This window comes from Coffea eugenioides, chromosome 7 (genome assembly GCF_003713205.1).
Source record: "Coffea eugenioides isolate CCC68of chromosome 7, Ceug_1.0, whole genome shotgun sequence".
Classification (NCBI taxonomy): domain Eukaryota; kingdom Viridiplantae; phylum Streptophyta; class Magnoliopsida; order Gentianales; family Rubiaceae; genus Coffea; species Coffea eugenioides.
The window spans coordinates 12,118,211-12,129,164 of NC_040041.1; positions in this window are offsets into that span (position 1 = coordinate 12,118,211).

The window sequence follows — 10,954 nt, forward strand, 5'->3', positions numbered from 1 at the left end:
TGTAAGAACAGGAGCCTGGATCAGTTTTCTCCTGTTCAAGAAATACTGGAATCCGGATGACCAAAGATGAACTTATAGATTCATTTTAAACTGAAATGCCTCTAAGCAAATGGCTTTAGCTGGTTGAAAGTTGCATCCTTTTCTATTTCTGCTGTTTTATAAGAATTCCTATGTTGAACTCTAGAGAAAGGATTTTAACCCCTATGTGAATTGCAAAGCCTTTATTGTGTTTAAGGTTTAGACATCGAGGGGCATGCTGCAGGGCTTCCAAAACATTCTGTAACATTCCAATTCCTCTCGTTTGGCAAGAATGGAAGACAATCAGAAAGAAAATTCACCAAATACAGAAGAAAAAAAAGGACAACCCAGCATGGTGTTGAAAAAGAAGTTGCTGCAATTTGGTTATGAAATTTCACTCCATTTTTTAGAAAGATGATGCTTTTGTTTTGAATTTAAACGTGATCTAAATGCTGAGTTACCTATTCAAAACCTTGCAACAAGTCATATATATCCAGTTCACATCATTTCTAGAATATAAAAGAGGATGAGCAAATAAAGCAGACCACCAGAAGGTAGAGTAACTAAGGAAGGGACAGTTGAACAAGAAATGGCCAATTGGTACTGAGCTTTGTAAATTGTGACCTGAGTGCCCAATCCTTGTGGTAGTCCTGTGGAACCTAATCATTATTCAGTAACACTAGCTCAATCCAGAAAGCAAAAGACCTGAGCTAGAAATACTTCCTTTTGGATTGCAGGTTTTGATATAATTGTTAGAAAAAAGTAACACCATACTGTAGTATTCTATTGAAAAGTTAGTTCAGAGTTTTTTTGTCCTTGAATAAGTTTTTAGTCCAACTCTTGCTATTTTCTTTATCTATTTGCCTTGCAATGATTTACAATGCACTAAGAACGTTCATTGCTCCTGGTGACCTCAACACATGTAACACAAATGTGCTTACAATTTAGGCATACTTTGGCCCAGAGATATGTATTCTTGTCAAATTCTATCAGATATCAATGAATCAAGTAGTTAAGAATCAGGACTCCTGAGAAGCATAGACGGAAATATTTAACTTTCAAAAAAAAAAAAGAAACTAGAACATTATATTGCTGTATGAATCTTTATCCAACTCTGATCTCGATTTTCAATAAATGAAAATGACTGTCAATATACACGATGCTTATGGGTACAACATGTATCAACTGATTACAGAGATAACATATTGTTAAACTTGTAGTTCACGCAAATGATTAGCTTGAGATTTGCATAGAGCCAACCAGGATCCAGAATTTGGTGAAGAACTACTCACAGTTTGTTTCCTTCCCCATCTATATTTGGCTAGAGAAATCAAAAACTCCCTTTATCGACATCGATGCTACTTCCACCATATCTCCACTAATCAAGAGAAACTCATCAGGTTGACGGACACCAGGCCCCTAAAGCTATTCAATCATTAGGTTCATGATTGTAATTTGCCTGAATAATGTTAGACAACTGCAAAAGTATTGGCTGATATGGAACAATGTTCTTCTTCTTCAAACTAAGCATTTCATTAATAAGCAATAAAGCTAAGATCCACTAACATAATAATAGTTACTGCTTGAGTAAAAAAACATATGATCTGCAATCAAAGAGCTTAAAAGTAACATTTTTCAGTAGTGGATCTTCCATGAGTTAATGTACAATGTTAACGTAGTTCTTTGAACTTCATGAAACAAAGGAACAATAAGAAGCGGCTAATAGAGATGTTTTTAGATTCCAATATACACATGCCTGTGTAACTATATAGGCATTTTGCTGAAATTGCAAAAATATTAGACATTCTGCATTAGTTTGTTCTTCTTCACTTCCTAGATAAAGTGCAAACCAGATAAAAGCCTATTTTAGTGTCTAACCGCATTCTCTCATTGTTTAACAATAAAATGTAAAAGTAATAATTAAGACTATGATTTTATCTCCTCCTTTTCTTTTTATTCGGATATCAAATTATCTTCTTTTAAAAGGTCTCGTAATCAGTCCTGCTCTAGCAGTCAACACAGAGCTGGACCATCAGATTTGCAATCTTTCTCTCAATCATTAAAATCACGGTTTAGTGCAATATCAATGAAGTAGAACAGAACTTTGCTATGTGCTAGCGACAACTACTAATTAGTTTCATAACAATCTTTTAACTGATCTTTGCTAAATTCATTGTTAAAGGTACAGAATGTCTATTACCAAGAGCACAAGAGGTTGGAAAGAGAGATTGTTCTCGAGAAACAATACGACACAGAACCTTAGCGCTAAAGGTAGAAGACAAAATGATCCAGGTATTGCTACTATGACGAAACTGATCAGTCATCTGCAAACCAAAGATAGTAGAAAAAATACTATAGCTTCTGTATCAAATAGTGAAGAATATAGCCCAACTCCTGATCTAGCTAACCAACACCAACATGTCAATATATATCAGCTAATCTGTCTTCATCTGAGGATGGTATTCAAGCTCCATGGACTGCAAATTCTACTTCAAATTAAATGTTAATTGAGAAAACTATCTACCGTTGCGCTTCATCTATGTGGCCTTTGATGAGTAAATAAAGTGCAGACCAGATGTAAGCTTGTTTTAGTGTCTTATCTCGTTCTCTCATTGTTTTACAATATTAAAAGTAAATAACTACAGAACTCACAAAATTACAAAAGAAATATTCAGTGACTTGGCGTTTGATCTGATATTAATAATAACTATGCTAATGCATTGCTTTAACTGCAGAAACATAAAACTCAAAATCACAAAATAGATACTTTAAAAACGAAAACCTTTCTGATGCATTCCACTTCTCTTACATTAAGTATCATGTTAATTATTCAGTTTTGCTTAGATAAACAACGCACTGGCAAAGATACTTTTACACAGCTAATTCACTTATTTGAAAACGCAAGGAAAAAACTTAATTCATCACATAGCAACATACCAGTTTATCAACTCAGAAACTTCAACAATATATCAGAGTTAAACACCTGTGTCTTCTATAATGCTACCTGTGTGATGAAAGCCATATCCAGATGTCCTTTGTAATGTGTCATGCTTCTTTCTAATTTTACTGCATGTACGCGTAAAAACTAATTGCTAGGTGTAACATGTAATCTCTATTTGGTATGCATGGTTTCAATGATTACACCGTTTCTCTGGCACCTTCTAATCACATGCAATCACATGCTGTCTCCCATTCACAATGTATCAGACCAAATCCATACCAGTTTTAAGTTACTATCGCGTATCACTCACTCGACTACTCTTACTCATTGTATATATAAATCAATTCTATTTCAATAGATACATCTTATTAACTCGCAGAGACTATCAAACTGCTTCTTGTGCTTTTGAATCTTTGCTCTTCGATCTATCCAGGTAACTTCACTCTTAGCTATCTTTACAGTGCATTCAAAAAAACTGTTCTAAGTAAAACTAAGTCCTTTGCATGCATCTTACATAAGATCTTTTCTCTGTTAATCAAATACTTGATATATTTCGTTGCCCTTGTTTCATACACTGATATATAGAAGCATTTAACATCTTCAATTTATATAAATACTTTAGACAGAAGCTTCTTACTTATTACTTAATTTTACTTTGCTTCCTGTGTTTTCAGTATCGACATGGAAAAAAAATGCGTTCTAATACCAGAGTTGACAGATACAAATTCCAATTGGTTTGCTAAGCTCATCGTGATAGAAAAGAGCGCAATTCGTTATAGCAAAGAAGATGGAAGGCCATACCAGAAATTAGTGTTTGCTGATGCTATGGTAAGGAATATCAAATCAAGTAAATTATCTTTCATTCGGCATAAGCATTTATACATACAATCACTCATTACATATATTCAATTTGTAAATGCAGAGAAACACCATCCAAGCAACTATTTTCGAAAGAGACATTCAAGATATCGAGCCAATTCTTCAGCTTTATTCCACCTACTACATCGGCAATGCTTGGATCACAAAAATAAGCATCCCATTTTATCTTGCATCTTCACCATATCAGATGACAATCTCTAAAAGAACATTTATTCAAGCTGTTTCAGCACAGGATGCACTGCCCTCTGATTATTGCTATGAACTAACGTCCTTTACACAGCTGCATAATTACATTGGCGATTATTCAGCAAGAATAAGTATAACCTTTGTCTAACGTGTTACACTGCCTTTTAAAAAACATCCAGTCTAAATACAGTTTATCTCTGATGCACAGATATCCTCTGTGCTGTCGTGCATGCACTGCCTCCTCGCTTAGTGCCAAGAGGAAAACGATATGTGCCAATCCAAGAATTTGCTGTTGTCAATGAAGAGTACTTACCAATACTAACTGAAAATTATTCTCTACTATATGTGATCAATTCATAATATTTACAGCTTTATATATACAGAAAACAACCGATGACTTTTACAATGTGGGAAGAATTCTTATCTGTGGAAGGATCGCAGTTAAAAGCCATGGTACCTCAGCAGCCTATCATCTTATTGGCTAGACCAAAAGTGAACTCCTATCACAGTAAGCATATTATCTTCGAAAAAAAACTTGCAATTACATGCAGTTATCACACGTGTTTATAATCTACATTATTATTTACATTTACTTACAGCAATTTCTTTGGGAACCCAGGCAACCACTATCATATTGTTCAATCCAGAAATCCCCCAAGCTACAGCTCTGAGAAACTGGTAATTCCATTACTTTAAATTATATACTACTCACATGAACAAAATTCATAAGCTCAGCTTCTATACAGGATGAAGGAAAATAGCTGCTACATACAAACAATAATCAAGGAAAGGCTATATGAAAAAACAAATCAAATTATCCATCCACCAACTGCTGCACAACTACGAGAAATAGCAACAATTCCCACGATGGCTGAACATGTAAGTGTCAATCATTCTATTATTAATCATTTCCAGATAAAATCGCCATTATCTAACATATATGGTATGAAACCACAGACCAGGCCATTTTGGATAAAAGCTCAGATTCGTATCTCAATAACAAACACGCGCTTTTACTACTTGAGTTGTCCAAAGCCTGATTGCTCAAAACCAACAGGAGCTGATATTGATACAGAATTCAAATGTTTTTACTGCCATATCACTTACCAAAAACCATTACCCAGGTTCGCATTTAATATCTGTGCTTTATCAATTACAATTGAATTTTCTTAGTATTCTAATATTAAGCTTAACTTAACAATTTGGTGCAATGACAGGCTTCGTTTTGAAATTCAGCTCTTTGACGGCACAAGCATTTTATCAGCATTAATTGAAGACAAATATGCAGAGTCTCTTCTTCAAATGCCGGCCGAACAAATCATCAATATGCAAAAGATACATGAGCATATCAACATCCAACAAATCAATAATAACTTACAAGATACCCACTTCTATGTCCAGTTACGAAATACTATTCGACCATCAGATATACTTCAGCCCGCACGATACAGTGTTGTTGCTTATCTAGCAATCCCTCCTACCTCAAACACTACTCCTCATCTAACTCCTGATAACACTAATCCTCAGATTGCAACTGCGACCAACTTGGCCAGCCCAAGCACATCCCAAAAACCTACACATCAGCCACCAATCGATACCATCAACGATGAACAAATTGCCTCAACTAAGCAAGAAGCAATACGAAAATACCCCTCTGAGGCAGCTGAGGAAGCCAGCAACAAACGTGCAAAGCCATAAAGACCTCAGTACCTTTTAAATATCTCACCCAACACCACTTCTATCATTTTTGCTCAGCCTTGCCATTTGACCCATCACACCTTCTATCATTTTTGCTCAACCCTACTATCGACACTGTATATATAACCAGTCACAGCAGCATTGCATATGACTAATGTATGACCTGCTTCGACGTCTTTTGTATCTAAGACATAGTATGTACATATAAAAGCACTTAGTTTAGCAGAACCACTTTTGAAAATATCTTACTCTTGTAAATAAAATATATATAAGATATAACTACTTATTCTATTCCTACTCAAATTCGCACATACACTGCCTAGATTTTGATTCCTTATTCTGTACTTTGATTTCTTATTCTTATACGCAGTCATACCACACCAGCATAATTCAGTTACCTTCCCTCCGCCCCTGCTTTAGAGGTCACCAATTTCCTTTCATTTTGGCAGTTCTTGTTTGAAAATATTCTATCGCATCTACCGTTTTAGCAAATGATACGTTACCTATTTCTTCTATAAAGTTATCTTTTTATCCTATACTCCTATGCCTTACAATAGAAAATTACAAAATTTGAAAAAAATTGGCACCCGTACTGAAAACCTTGCAATGCCACTTCTGAGGTGCTTCCATCATTTTAGCACTCTTTTTACTTGTATTAAAACTTTTGATTCATAATGAAGATTATCACTAAATCTATTCATCAATATTTCCATTCCCCATGCACATACACAAACAATATATCTAACAAATCCTATTGTAGTAAATTAAGTACTCTACAAAGCACCACCACAACCTAACTTTCCTTGCTTTTCTTACCGACTAAACAACTCTTTCGTACCTACCCAACGTAATAGTTTTGCTGAAAATTTACTGCTGACTGCGAGGCTCTCTTCCATGGGAACACTTAGGCACTCACCAATTTCTTCTCGTTTTGGCCACTACATCTAACAAATCCTATTGTAGTACATTAATTACTTCTCTCACACTCCAATTTTCCAGACTAATACCCATTATACGAAATTAAGAAATTCCAGCTACCTGACGCACAGCGTCAGGGCAAAAAACTAGTAAGAAATAAAGTCTCTCAAGTGATGCTATCAGATGTCAAACGGCAAAAGCGATGAATTATTCCCGAAGAAGATCAATAACAAGAATCATAAAAAATCCCTAGGAACGAGGGCTACAACAACACTAACATCATTCTTACTCTTCGCCGATGAAAGATCTGTATTAAATTTAACTCATATAATACATACTTAGTAAAGGAGGAGGTAAAGTCGGATACTTACCAGGATAGGGCGTGCACATGGTTGAAACAGAACAAATCGATATTTCCTATCGTGTCCCAGGCTGACTCTGATTTGGATTCGAAGAGGAGGTAAAGTCTGATACTTACGTTGAAACAGAACAAATCGAGATTTCCTGTCGTGTCCCAGGCTGACTCTGATTTGGATTCGAAGAGGAGGTAAAGTCCGATACTTACCAGGATAGGGCGTGCACATGGGTGAAACAGAACAAATCGAGATTTTCTGTCGTGTCCCTGGCTGACTCTGATTTGGGTTCGAGGGCTCCTCCCATCTAGGGTTGCAAACGAGTCGAGTCGAATCGAGTTTTGAGCTAATCGAGCCGAGTCTCAACTAAATTTTACCAAACTCGAATTCGAGTTCGAACTCGACGAGCCGGCAAATTTAAAGCTCGAGCTCAACTCGAATCGATTCGAGTCGAGCTCGAGCTCGAAAAAAAATAAAAAATAATTATTTTATTTATTTTAAAAAAAATAAAATAATATTTTTTTCTTAACAAATAATAAAATATTAAGGATATATTTGTAATTTTACTATTAAAATAAGAAAATAAAAAATATATATACTTAAAATAAAAAAATAAAAAATATTATATATAAACACTCAAACTCGCGAGCCGACTCGCGAGCTAACGAGCTAAATATTTTGAGCTCGAGTTCGAGCTCGATTTCGACTTGAGCCAGCTCGAGCTCGATATTGATCGAGCTTGACTCGAGCCGCTCGCGAGCGGTTCGATTCGTTTGCAGCCCTATTCCCATCCTCAACGTTTAAAAGGATTTTTGTTTTGGGATTATTGTTACATTACTCTTTTAACATTCAGTATCACTGTCAATTTCCCCTTCAATATTATCTTTTAGTCGCTTTATTCCCAAAATTAGCAGTCAAATTTAATGTAGTTTGTTAATTAAAGTAAAAAGATATATTTAGCCCCTCTAACATATTATCGCTTTACCCCCATAAACTATAACATTATTATCAATTTACTCCCTAAAATTATTTTTTATATAATTTATCCCATTATTAAATCAATTTAGCAAGTTAAAAAACTTTAAAAGAAAGTACCCTCCTTTTTTATAATAAAAATAATAAAAATTTAGAGTGACTCTTATCCGTTATGGTATCAAGAAAAAGTCAAAGTATGAATTTCTTTCTTCTTGACAATTTTATTAATATTGAAAAAAAAAAGAAAGATAGGGAGGGGAAGAGAGAGAGAGAGAGAGAGAGAGAACTCAATTTTTAAAAAAAATACAAATAACAAAGAATTAAATACTTTTATTATTTTAAAATTATTTCCCTTTTCTGTTTACCAACAAATTCCAATTCTAATCCTGACAATATTAAAGTAATACAATAATGTTATACTCTTCTTTATCTTCTTTCTTTGAAAAATCTAATTTTTTTTCTCATTTTTTTCTATCTCTTTTTCTTTTCCTAATATTAATAAGTGTGAAAAAAGAAATTTGAGAAAACCTTTTATTTTTTATGTTTTTGAATCTCTTAAAGTGAAAAAAAAGGAAGAATAACCATGCCAATATTTTTATTTTTAATTATATATTAAAAAATGGAAACATATTTAAAAAATTTTGACCATACTAGTTAGATTAACGATGAGGTAAAATACCTAGAAAATAATGTTAGAAATTAAAATGATTGTACCACTATAATTTAAAGGGATAAAGTGATAATAGCAATGTATTTAATGCTATAGAATTAAAGGATATTTTTATCCAAAATTTCTTAACATTAGGCCTGTCAATCGGGCCTAATGAGCCGGGCTTTGATGAGTTCAAGCTCAACTCATTTAATTTGAAATATTTTCGGGTTTCGGGCTATGAGTTTTGGGTTCGTAAATGTGAAGCTCATACTCAGCTTACATAATATTCGGGTTGTGAGCCTTAATCGGGTTTAGCCCAAGCTCACTTATTACTCCTTAATTTTCTTAATATAATTACTATAACTATTAAGTTGTAAAACTAATTTAACATTTACAAGACTATAATATTAAAACTAAACATGAACAAATAATAGTTCTTAAAAAGTATATAAACCAAAAAAATTTTCAACAACTTTCCTTAGAAATTAGATTATGGAAGCATAGGCAAATATTTAAACGAAATAATACAAATTTTTTAGACCTTTTTTTATAACAAAATCAGTAGAATGATTTAAAGGAAAATACCCAAATATTAGCATAGTCTATAATTAACTTCAAAAGTTAATGGACTTCTAGAAGGCATAAGGTTTAATGCAAACAGAAATGATATCTTCTTCTAGCTCTGATGATCAAAATTCTTCATGATACACAGTCACTATTTATTTCTAAGCCATTCTCTACATATATACTCCATCCAATTGACTGATATTCCAAATTTTAGATTTTAGACCTAGTAATTAACTGTAATGAAAATATTAGAAGTAAACCAAATTATGAAACACCATGTATTGCCGACATAATTTTGGAACAGTCCAAGTCAAACATCAATCAACTTTTGAGATGGCAAAAGAGGATTTGGATTAAGAGAGGACAACCTTTTCCACGAAATGACTAAGGAAAAAGCCAGCTCTAAATTGAAATACTAAAAGCACTTTCCCCTAACATGATAAGAACTTTAGTAGAAAATGACTTTTCTCGACTCTTTGGCCCCTCCTTGATTCTTCTTCTAATATTGAATATTGGCTAGTAAGCTCATGTGATCCAAAGGGTGCCACGACATTTACTTTAAAGTTAAAGAAAATTAAGTACCAATTATGTGATCAGAAATGAAATCAGATAAAAGAAATTAATCAATTTCATGGGCTGCATCACACTACCCAACCTATATCCACAGAACTTCTGTACTGTCCCAACGTGTTGAAAAAGTTAAAGTTTTTTTTTTTTTCTGATAAAGGAATTTATAACCGTTATTAGAGAGTGTACGCTGTTTAAATCCTGCACTGTGTAACTCTTTATTTCCAAAATGTCAGAGATAGGACTGAGACTTATTTTTTCCCCCTTTTATTTGATTTTCAAAAGAATAGTCTGTCATTTATTGGATGTCCCAAATGATATTCTTGAATTATGTACCACAAACAAGCAGAAGTTTGCACACTGCGATGCCTGCAGAATATGAAACTGATTTATTTTAAAACGGTACAATTTCTCCAAAATTATGAAATCCATAAATAGGGTTTCTTTATAAATTTCTTATTTTTGCTAACATGATTTTCGAACGTTCTACAAACAAGAGATTTGTCTACTTTTCCATTATATTCATCAGGTAGTCCAAGCCATAGCAAGTCAAGCATCAATCACCTTTTGAGATGGCAAGAAAATATTTGGATTAAGAGAGGACTACCTTTTCATGATATGATTAAGGAAAAGGCCTCAGATTATATTGTTTGATTATGTTTTAACAACATATTAAAGAATTCAATAGAAATTATAGCATGATCAGACTAAAGAATGTATTTTTGAAGAGAGGGTTGTACAACTATGGTTTCCTTCAATTCACGGTGTTCCATCATACGATGTAATCCATTTCTGCAGTACACCTGTTCTGTCTCATGATGGAAATTACAATCTTCGAAAAGCAAAAAGTTTGGTTTTGATTGAGATTTTTTTTTTTTAATTTCCATAATTTCAGAGTTGAAAATGATTAGACCCTTTAATGGAATAAACATACAAAATTTCCATTATTATGGTAGCTTTCGATGTTACTAATTTATCTGGGCTCCACAGGAATCAAATAAAGTGACTCACTAACCAGATCTTTTTGCTCAATTAGGCGTTTTACTCGATTCCTTATGGAATTCTCCTTAAGATTTTGTAAAAACATATGGTATTAGACGATTTTGAGCAAGTTTAGTAATAATATTTCCCTTTAAAAATCACAGTGACCAACAATAAGATATCATCCCAACATTGAAAATTCCAGTTGAACAATAATAA